The following is a 12,337-nucleotide window of genomic DNA, read 5'->3' on the forward strand; positions in this document are numbered from 1 at the left end:
ATGGTCAACAAAAGAGTACGAAATGCAGTACTTGGATGCAATCTCAAAAACAACAGAATGGTCTCTGTTCATTTCCAAGGCAAACCACTCAATATCACAGTAATCCAAGTCTATGCCCCAACCAGTAACGCTGAAGAACCTGAAGTTGAACAGTTCTATGAAGACCTACAAGACCTTTTAGAACTAACACCCAAAAAAGATGTCCTTTTCATTATAGGGGACTGGAATGCAAAAGTAGGAAGTCAAGAAACACCTGGAGTAACAGGCAAATTTGGCCTTGGAATACGGAATGAAGCAGGGCAAAGACTGATAGAGTTTTGCCAAGAAAATGCACTGGTCATAGCAAACACCCTCTTCCAACAACACAAGAGAAGACTCTATACGTGGACATCACCAGATGGTCAACACCGAAATCAGATTGATTATATTCTTTGCAGCCAAAGATGGAGAAGCTCTACACAGTCAGCAAAAACAAGACCAGGAGCTGACTGTGGCTCAGACCATGAACTCCTTATTGCAAAATTCAGACTTAAACTGAAGAAAGTAGGGAAAACCACTAGACCATTCAGGTATGACCTAAATCAAATCCCTTATGATTATACAGTGGAAGTGAGAAATAGATTTAAGGGACTAGATCTGATAGACAGAGTGCCTGATGAACTATGGAAGGAGGTTCGTGACATTGTACAGGAGACAGGGATCAAGACCATCCCCATGGAAAAGAAATGCAAAAAAGCAAAATGGCTGTCTCGGGAGGCCTTACAAATAGCTGTGAAAAGAAGAGAAGTGAAAAGCAAAGGAGAAAAGGAAATATATAAGCATCTGAATGCAGAGTTCCAAAGAATAGCAAGAAGCGATAAGAAAGCCTTCCTAAGCGACCAGTGCAAAGAAATAGAGGAAAACAACAGAATGGGAAAGACTAGGGATCTCTTCAAGAAAATCAGAGATACCAAAGGAACATTTCATGCAAAGATGGGCTCGATAAAGGACAGAAATGGTATGGCCCTAACAGAAGCAGAAGATATTAAGAAGAGGTGGCAAGAATACACAGAAGAACTGTGCAAAAAAGATCTTCACGACCCAGATAATGACGATGGTGTGATCACTCACCTAGAGCCAGACATCCTGGAATGTGAAGTCAAGTGGGCCTTAGAAAGCATCACTACGAACAAAGCTAGTGAAGGTGATGGAATTCCAGTTGAGCTATTCCAAATCCTAAAAGATGATGCTGTGAAAGTGCTGCACTCAATATGCCAGCAAATTTGGAAAACTCAGCAGTGGCCACAGGACTGGAAATTGTCAGTTTTCATTCCAATCCCAAAGAAAGGCAATGCCAAAGAACGCTCAAATGACTGCACAATTGCACTCATCTCACACACTAGTAAAGTAATGCTCAAAATTCTACAAGCCAGGCTTCAGCAATATGTGAACCGTGAACTTCCTGATGTTCAAGCTGGTTTTGGAAAAGGCAGAGGAACCAGAGATCAAATTGCCAACATCCGCTGGATCATGGAAAAAGCAAGAGAGTTCCAGAAAAACATCTATTTCTGCTTTATTGACTATGCCAAAGCCTTTGACTGTGTGGATCACAATAAATTGTGGGAAATTCTGAAAGAGATGGGAATACCAGACCACCTGATATGCCTCTTGAGAAATTTGTATGCAGGTCAGGAAGCAACAGTTAGAACTGGACATGGAACAACAGACTGGTTCCAAATAGGAAAAGGAGTCCATCAAGGCTGTATATTGTCACCCTGTTTATTTAACTTATATGCAGAGTACATCATGAGAAACGCTGGACTGGAAGAAACACAAGCTGGAATCAAGACTGCCGGGAGAAATATCAATAACCTCAGATACGCAGATGACACCATCCTTATGGCAGAAAGTGAAGAGGAACTCAAAAGCCTCTTGATGAAAGTGAAAGTGGAGAGTGAAAAAGTTGGCTTAAAGCTCAACATTCAGAAAATGAAGATCATGGCATCCGGTCCCATCATTTCATGGCAAATAGATGGGGAAACAGTGGAAGCAGTGTCAGACTTTTTTTTTCTGGGCTCCAAAATCACTGCAGATGGTGACTGCAGCCATGAAATTAAAAGATGCTTACTCCTTGGAAGGAAAGTTATGACCAACCTAGACAGCATATTCAAAAGCAGAGACATTACTTTGCCAACAAAGGTCCGTCTACTCAAGGCTATGGTTTTTCCTGTGGTCATGTATGGATGTGAGAGTTGGACTGTGAAGAAGGCTGAGCGCTGAAGAATTGATGCTTTTGAACTGTGGTGTTGGAAAAGACTCTTGAGAGTCCCTTGGACTGCAAGGAGATCCAACCAGTCCATTCTGAAGGAGGTCAGCCCTGGGATTTCTTTGGAAGGAACGATGCTAAAGCTGAAACTCCAGTCCTTTGGCCACCTCATGCAAAGAGTTGACTCATTGGAAAAGACTCTGATGCTGGGAGGGATTGGGGGCAAGAGGAGAAGGGGACAACAGAAGATGAGATGGCTGGATGGCATCACTGACTCGATGGCCGTGAGTCTGAGTGAACTCCGGGAGTTCGTGATGGACAGGGAGGCCTGGCGTGCTGCAGTTCATGGGGTCGCAAAGAGTTGGATATGACTGAGTGACTGATCTGATCTGATCTGATGTTGATTAATACATTAGTATGTTGATTAATACATTTCTTTTTGAGACAATGGGCTTTTTTATAAGGAGGAGACCAAAGACTATAGGCAGCCAACCTGTCTAAGCTTCCTGTACCTGGAACCTATAGATTTGGAATTCAACGTGAATACACACTCCACTCTCTTCTGAAACTCTAAATACCACCTCTGTGGATTGCTCCCATACCCCCAACCTTCTCTAGGGCTGTTCTTTCCAGCTTCTAGGGAGACAGTCCCACTGTCCGACCTCTGGCCCCTCAGACTCGGAGACGTTTATAGCCTGAGTCCCTCCTGACTCGTCCCCACCCCATCCTCATATACCGTCTACTGCCCCTCAGGTCTACCCCTATTCATGGAAGCATGGCTTTCCTGGGCATTTTTCTCCTTGATTTCTCATAACTTATGTACTCTGATGTTCAGTTCAGTTCAGTCTCTCAGTCGTGTCCAAATCTTTGTGACCCCATGGATTGCAGCACACCAGGCTTTCCTGTCCATCACCAACTCTGGAGCTTGCTCAAACTGATGTTATAATATAAAATTAATACTTAAATAATATGATGGAAAGTCAATGCATCATATGTTACATGATAAAGGACACAGTAGGGAAGGAAATAAAGATATTTGTATGTAAACACACACATAACACAAAAAGGAGGAACTCATCTGCTGACCACAGCCCTTGTCTCTGTAACTGCCTCTCCCACCACCCACTCTGATGCCACTTTGCCTCCAGCGAGGAGTTCGCTGCCATGATTCTGACCTGGGGCCTCAGGGTTCCATGCTGAAATGTCTGGGTCATGAGCTGTCCTCCTGGGAGAGGTTGCTGTTGTTTTCCATTGACCTTGAGCATGGGGTGTGGTAACACTGAGACACCCCACAGGGCCTCCTGGATCCAGACTCCCTCTTCCTCACCTTCCATGTGGATGGATGGAGGGATGGATCGATGGACAGATGGCTGATAGATGAGTACATGAATGGATGGATGGATGGACAGATAGGTGGATGGGTGGATGATAGATGGGTGCAAGAATGAATGGATGGATGGTGGATGGATGGACAAATGATGGACAGATGATGGACAGATGGGTGGGTGGATGAATGATAGATGAACAGATGATTGATGGATGGATGGATGGGTGGATGGATGATAGATGAACAGATGATTGATGGATGGATGGATGGGTGGATGGATGATAGATGGGTACATGAATGGCTGATGGATGGATGGATGATGGACTGATGGTGATGGCAGCCCCCAGTCTACTACAGAATCTCAGTACCTCTTTTTGTTCTCTCTCCTTGGTTTCTGAGGGCCCCTCATCTTTGTACAGAATCTCCAGCTTCCCCTGCCACCTCCCCAGCACTTGGCATCTTCCTAAAACCTTATAGAGATTCTAGGAGCAAGTATTCAAGCTAATAGTCATCCGCAGTGGCCCCTTAAGTCTCCCAAGAAATGGAGAGAAGGCTCGTCCTCTTGCTGTGGCCTGATGTCCACAAAGCTGTGCTCTCAGTCCCATCCCCCTACACTGGAGACAAGGCACCTAGTGGCCACTGGTCCCCAAAGGACAGAAGCCCGGCTCTGTACCAGGTGTGTCAGTGCTATCGAGAGTAAAGGCTGAGTCAGAGCCCTGATGAGAGGAGGCCAGTCCCTGGACAAGGAAGCTGTGTCAGGCCCAGGCGGCAGCAGCGCTGAGCATGAGCCCACGTGCCTTGAGGAGAGGCCCAAGGTCACCGGACCTCCTGCTGCCAGTCCTCAGCTGAGCTCAGATGGCCTGCGGCACGCTCAAGTCTCCCTCTGCCAAACCAGGACCCAGTCCCCAGTCTGCTGGAGACGCCAACTGTGAGTAATAAAAACGCAGAGTGGATGGACTTACGAATCTTCCTTCAGTTAGTCCTTCAGATGAAATGGATTGAAACATTGAAAACAAAATGGTATTAATTTGGATGGTGGTGGGATTGTTAGCCCTTAAAAAGCAAGAACACAGTTAGATGATCTTGACTAATGAAAGATGTTTTTTTTAACTTATTTTCTAGATGTGTTCATATATAATTAGTATGTTACATGGTGTAAGTTTAAGGTATAGAATGTGTCCATTTGACACAGGTACACATCACAAAATAACCCCCACCAGAGTGTCACATAATTACAATTCTTTGCGGTGAGAACGTTTATTATATACTTTCAAGTATATGACAAGTATTGTTAACTCTAGCCACCATGCTTTGCATTAAATCCCACAATTTATGGGCTTCCCAGGTAGTACTAGTGATAAAGAACCCGCCTGTCAGTACAGGAGACATAAGAGCCGCGGGTTTGATCCCTGGGTTGGGAAGAGCCCCTAGAGGAGGGCGTGGCAAACCACTCCAGTATTCTTGCCTAGGAAATCCCATGGACAGAGGAGCCTGGCAGGCTACAGTCCTGGGGTTGCCAAGAGTCGAACACAAGTGGCACGACTCAGTACACACATTCCTCTTTTAACTGGGAGTTTGTATCTTTTGACCAGCATCTCCCTATTCCTCCTGGCACCACCATTTTACACTTTGACTCTGTTGTGAGTTTGACATTGTCTAAAGATCCCACATGAAGTGATTCCATACAGCGTTTGTCTTTGTGTGTCTTACCTGACTTCACACAATTCCCTCAAGATCCACCCACGTTGTACAGTGTTGTGAACATCTAGTTTATGGTGTAGAATGAGGAGCCATACATCCTGCGGAACAGTTCTGCTTACTGGAAAGGTGCTTTCCTCCGCTCCATCATGGAGCCACTGCTATCCTGGAGCATTGAACCAAAATCAAAATACAATTACGATGAAACTAATATAACATTGCATGTCAATTATACTTCAATCTTAAAAGTCCAATCATGGAATTGCAGAGTTCTCAGTTAAGGTAGTAAGAATCCTGTCAATTAACTAAAAGGGAGCAGAAAAATCATGGCAACTGGCCCCCATCCCACCCAGGATTAAGGTAAAATAATCCCAACTGAAGAACAAGAGCCAGTCTCATCACACACTTGACATAAGACAGGTTGCTGTGAGCTTAGTCGTTTAGTCATATCCAGCTCTTTGTAACCCCATGGACTGTAGCCTGCCAGACTCCTCTGTCCATGGAGATTCTCCAGGCAAGAATACTGGAGTGGGTTGCCATGCCCTCCTCCAGGGGATCTTCCCAAACCAGAGACAGAATCCAGGTCTCCCACACTGCAGACAGATTCTTTACCATCTAAGCTAGCGGGGAAGCCCATAAGACAGGTTAACAGGAGAAAAAACTAATTTAATTTTTACACACAGGATCCCATAGAAATATGAGACTTGAAGAAGTGACAAATTGACAGCTTTTACAGCTTTAGACAAAGAAATAAATTTGTGAATAACAAACAAATTTGTGAGTAACTGACAGAGAGTTTGGGGCATGCAGTAAATTGATGAGAAAGTATCACCATCAGGAAGAAGGAAGTAGGTTTATTTACCCAGCCTTCTTGGCCCTGAATCCAGGTCTCTGGAGGTAAGGATGCTTCATCCTCTTATATGGGGAAGTGGAGGGCCCTTCATCCGGGGGATTTATCTTTAAGGGGGACAGAGTGAGTCAGTGTCTTTCTTATATCACCTATTTCTTAAGTAACTTTGACTAAAAAATTCTGGGGCAGCTGCTTGTGCCCCTGACAGCAAAAAGTTCCGGGTTACCACATGGGGGACACGAGCCCCCCACAAGGTCCCCACCTCCTACAAGCCCTAGGACCCCTGACTCAGGTAATTTGAGCCTTGGCAGTTGCCATCCGGGCAGCTGGCCACATCCTTGGAAAGTGTCCTCTGAGCTCCCTGACCCTTGGTCCAGCCTCTGGGCTCTGATTTTCAGCTGAGACTTGAAGGTGAGGATATGGCTTAAAAGAAATCCTTTACTTAACTCATTGGTTTACTTTTTTAATCTTTACTGTTAGTAATGTAGGTGTGGCTATGTAGACAGGACTGATTAGCTCAAGCCAGAAAGAATTTTAATGAACCTAAAAAGGTAGAGATATTTTTGGTGCTGGATTTTGAGGCTTAACCAGGTTCATGTTTGGGGCAGAACCACATCGTAGGATTCATGTCCATCACCAAGGGGTGCAGTGTCTGCTTGTCTTTCTTTCCGGGATGTCAGAAACCACGAATGTTAAATGCCTAGCTTCTTTCACCACTTTGGGCTGCAAGGCAACATTACAATTCTATGATTTATTATTCATCTATTGGCTAGAATGATTCTATGAAGAGAAACTTCTTTTATCTGCTATTAACTATTCAGCAGAACAGTCATATAGAAAAGTCAGGAAGAACCATTTACTCTTTCCCTCCATTTATGATTTAAAACTAAACAGTTGGTTTCTAAGCTTCAGCAAAGACCTTTGTCATAGTCCCCTTGGGCTGTCGTAACCACATACCACAGACTAAGCAGGTTACACAACAGAAAGGTGTTTTGTCACAGCTCTGGAGGTGGAGGGCCCGGATGTGGCCGGCCTGGTCTCTCCCGAGGTCTCTCTCCTGGGTACGCAGGCTGTTCCTCACCCAGCCATCACTCTGTGCAGCGACAGCCCTGGCTTTAATCTCCAGCTCTAACAAGAACACACTCAGGTTGGAGAAGGGCCACCCTACTGGCCTCACCTTAACTCAGTCACCCCCTTAAAGTCTTGTTTGCAAATGCGGTCACACACTGAAGCCCTGGAGATTAGAGCTTCAGCATATGAACCTGGTAGGGACGGCATCCGTCTATAAAGGTGACCAGTGAGTGAATGCCATTGCCACAGAGACAGAGCACCACAAACTCGGCCACTTGAGAGGGCACACACTAATCATCTGATGATTTTGGAAGTGGGAACTCCAAGCAGGCATCTCAGGTCAGAACCATAGTGCCAGCAGGACCATGACCCTTCCTGCAGGTCCTAGGAGCACTGGCTTGGGACTCATGCTTTCTGTTGGCAGAATTCAGCCCCTATGACCATGGGCCAAGGTCCACGTCCCTGCACTGTCGGCTGGGAGTCCTTCTCAGCTCCCTGGGACCGTCCCTGGGCTCCTGTCCCCTCCCGCTTCAGTCAGTGGTGTTCTGGGTGTCCCGCCAGGCTTTGAGTCCCTCTGGCCTCCTGGGCTACTGCATCCCTCAATTGGCTTTTCCATGCCTCCTGCTCTCTTCTATCCGTCCTTGGGATCATGTTAGCCCCTCTGCCTGAGATAACCCAGGACAAGCCTATGGCTTTCGTATCCTTAACCCTAATTCCATCTGCCAAGTCCCTTCACCAGACAGTGGAAGGAGCAAAAATTAAGACTTGGATACCTTTGGGGCTATTATTCTACCTAACACAATATGTATTTAAAAAAAGAAATATATCAAAATAATAACAACTCATGCAATAGGTTTTTTTTCCTTGTGTATCTGGGCTTATTTTAAATTTTATGTAACATATATGTTTATATTCATAATGAAAAGAGTAGTTCTTTTTTTATATTTATTTTTGGTTGCACTAGTCTTCGTTGCTGTGCACAGGCTTCTCTAGTTGTGGTGAGCGGGAGCTACTCTTTAGTTGCTGTGTGCAGGCTTATCATGATAGTGGCTTCTTTTGTTGCAAAGCACAGGCTCTAGAGCACATGGGCTTCAGTAGCTGCAGCAAATGGGCTTAGTTGCCTCGTAGTATGTGGAATCTTCCTGGACCAGGGATTGAACTTGTGTCCCATGCATTGGCAGGTGGATTCTTAACCACTGGACCACCAGGGAAATCCTAGTAATTTTTTTTTTTTAATAACTGAAGTGTAATTGATTTACAATGTGCTAATTTCTGCTGCACAGCAAAGTGATTCTGATAAGCATATGTATACATACTTTTTTTTTTTTTTGCATATAAGAGGTAATTCTTAATGAAGGAATGTGGATTACCAGGCAGGCTTTGGCTGCATTCCTGAGCAAGTATTGTTCAAGAGGCTCTGAGCAGCCTTACTTGTGTGAGGGTGTTAACACTCCTTCCTAATAAATCCTTGATTCATTTACAAATTAAAAGAGAAAAGTTTGTAGAAGACCTACCGTGAAAGGCCCATTAGAAGCTTTGTTCTCTTCCCTCCTCCCTCCTGAAACCTACCATAATCTCAGGACTTTTGTCCAAACTCTACCTTCTCTGACACTTTGCAAACACAGCTGCCCCTCAGTCTCCATTCTGAAGGGCTGGGCTTGCTCTGAGGTCAGGAACCCCTTAATGGCAGGCCTGGGTGTGGTGAGCACTAGCCTCCCACCAGCTCCCCAGAGCAGCTGCACCAGGCCCCCACTCAATTTCCAATAACCGTTTATAGGCTCATCTTCAGGAAGGAGATGGCAGGAAGAGAAGGCAGCTTCTCCTGCCTTTCATTTCTTTTAAACTTTTTATTTTGTACTGGGGTATAGTGGATTAAAAATGTGATCATTTCAGGTGAACAGCAAAGGGACTTAGTCATACATATACATGTATCCATTCTCCCCAGACTCCCCTCCCATCCAGGCCACCACATAACATTGAACAGAGTTCCCTGTGCTAGACAGTATGTCCTTTTTGGTCATCCATTCTAAATATGGCAGTGCATACATTTCCATTTCAAATTCCCTAACTATCCTGGAAGGACCCTTTCATTTTATTCAAGAGTCAGAATGAGTTAACAAGTACAAGGTATTCAGCCAAGCACATGTGAATCTAAGTATCCAGTGACTGTTGCTGCTGCTGCTGCTAAGTCGTGTCAGTCGTGTCCGACTCTGTGCGACCCCATAGACGTCAGCCCACTGTTAGATCCTGACTATTGCCAGTGTCCCTAGTGGCAGCAGACAACATCTCTGGAATCACAGTAGCCAGCTATCCTAGGAAATAGCAGCAGCTCCTCCTGCCTTTCTCATTTCATGCATTTAAGACTCTTTCAACAGAACAACAAAAACAAACAACGTGATTCTAAATCGGCCAGAGAATTGAAATAGACGTTCTCCAGAGGAAACATACAAATGACAAATGAGCACATTTGGGGGGAAATGAAACTCAAAAGCACAATGAGATGTCACCTCACACTCTTTAGGCTGGCTGCTATTACATTAAAAAACAAAACAAAACAACAACAGAGAATAACAAGTGTTGGTGAGGATGAAAAGAAATCAGAAACCTCATATACCGTCGGTGGGGATGTAAAAGTGCAGCCACTGTGGGCGATGGGATGGCAGGTCCTCAGAAGAGAGAATATAGACTCATAAATGGTCCAGCAATCCCACTTTTGGATATTTACCCAAAAGGACTGAAAGCAGGGTCAGTTCAGTTCAGTTCAGTTCAGTCGCTCAGTCATGTCCAACTCTTTGCGACCCCATGAATCGCAGCACGCCAGGCCTCCCTGTCCATCACAAACTCCCAGAGTTCACTGAGACTCACGTCCATCGAGTCAGTGATGCCATTCAGCCATCTCATCCTCTGTTGTCCCCTTCTCCTCCTGCCCCCAATCCCTCCCAGCATCAGGGTCTTTTCCAATGAGTCAACTCTTTGCATGAGGTGGCCAAAGGACTGGAGTTTCAGCTTTAGCATCATTCCTTCCAAAGAAATCCCAGGGCTGATCTCCTTCAGAATGCACTGGTTGGATCTCCTTGAAGTCCAAGAGACTCTCAAGAGTCTTCTCCAACACCACAGTTCAAAAGCATCAATTCTTCAGCGCTCAGCCTTCTTCACAGTCCAACTCTCACATCCATACATGACCAATGGAAAAAACATAGCCTTGACTATACGAATCTTTGTTGGCAAAGTAGTGTCTCTGCTTTTGAATATGCTATCTAGGTTGGTCATAACTTTCCTTCCAAGGAGTAAGCGTCTTTTAATTTCATGGCTGCAGTCACCATCTGCAGTGATTTTGGAGCCCCCCAAAATAGAGTCTGACACTGTTTCCACTGCTTCCCCATCTATTTCCCATGGGGCAAAGTGATGGGACCGGATGCCATGATCTTTGTTTTCTGAATGTTGAGCTTTAAGCCAACTTTTTCACTCTCCTCTTTCACTTTCATCAAGAGGCTTTTGAGTTCCTCTTCACTTTCTGCCATAAGGGTGGTGTCATCTGCATATCTGAGGTTATAGATATTTCTCCCGGCAATCTTGATTCCAGCTCGTGCTTCATCCAGTCCAGCATTTCTCATGATGTACTCTGCATATAAGTTAAATAAGCAGGGTGACAGTATACAGCCTTGACGTACTCCTTTTCCTATTTGGAACCAATCTGTTGTTCCGTGTCCAGTTCTAACTGTTGCCTCCTGACCTGCATAAAGGTTTCTCAAGAGGAAAGCAGGGTATTGAAGAGATATTTGTACACCCATGTTCATAGCAGCTTCATTCTCAACAATTAAAAGTTGAAAGGGTCCATGCATGAATGAATGAATAAAATTCAGTCGTAATCAGCTTGTTTGTTTACAAACAGTTCTGTTGTTATTTTTACTGGGAATGTGTTAAATCCCTGATGTTGAGATTTTCTATGCAATTTTCTTTCCACTTATGTACGTCTTTTCTTTTTTTTCCTCTGCATCTCACGGGAATGAAAAATTTCATTTATTTGTATGAATAAAGATTTATAATGACTTCCCTGATAGTCCAGTGATGAAGACTTCACCTTTGATGTGGGTTCGAGTTCAATCTCTGGTCAGAAAACTAAGATTTCGCATGCCTCTCAGCCAAAAAAAAAAAAGACAAAATATAAAACAACAGCAATATTGTAACAAATTCAATAGACATCTTTAAAAATGGTCCACATAAAAAATGTATATCTTTAAAAAAAATTTATATCTTATAGATTCTTTGTGAAACTCAATACCTGTGTTTATATACATAATTTATATGTATATTTACATTTATATTTGGATTTTTCTTTTCTGTTGTTGTAAACAAGATCTTTTCTACCACCATATCTTCTAACTAGCTGTTGAGCTTGTATATGAACAATGTTCATGTTTTACATAATAAATTGGTACTCAGCCAAAAATAAATAAATAAATGAAATGCAGTGCTTTCTGAGGATGAATTCACTCTCAGAAAGGAAGGAAATTCTGACATCTGCTACAACATGGATGGATCTTGAGGACATTATGGCAGGTCCTCAATGGACAAGCATTGTCTGATTCCTCTTGTGTGAGGTCCCTGGAGGAGTCAGGTCCACAGAGACAGAGCATAGAATCATGGGGGCTGGGGACAGGAGAGGGGATGAGGAATTAGTGTTTAATGGGTGGTTTCACTTTGGGATCATGGAAAAAGCAAGAGAGTTCCAGAAAAACATCTATTTCTGCTTTATTGACTATGCCAAAGCCCTTGACTGTGTGGATCACAATAAACTGTGGGAAATTCTGAAGGAGATGGGAATACCAGACCACCTGATCTGCCTCTTGAGAAATTTGTATGCAGGTCAGGAAGCAACAGTTAGAACTGGACATGGAACAACAGACTGGTTCCAAATAGGAAAAGGAGTCCATCAAGGCTGTATATTGTCACCCTGTTTATTTAACTTATATGCAGAGTACATCATGAGAAACGCTGGACTGGAAGAAACACAAGCTGGAATCAAGACTGCCGGGAGAAATATCAATAACCTCAGATATGCAGATGACACCACCCTTATGGCACAAAGTGAAGAGGAACTCAAAAGCCTCTTGATGAAAGTGAAAGTGGAGAGTGAAAAAGTTGG

The sequence above is a fragment of the Bos mutus genome, chromosome 11 (assembly GCF_027580195.1).
Source record: "Bos mutus isolate GX-2022 chromosome 11, NWIPB_WYAK_1.1, whole genome shotgun sequence".
Lineage (NCBI taxonomy): Eukaryota > Metazoa > Chordata > Mammalia > Artiodactyla > Bovidae > Bos > Bos mutus.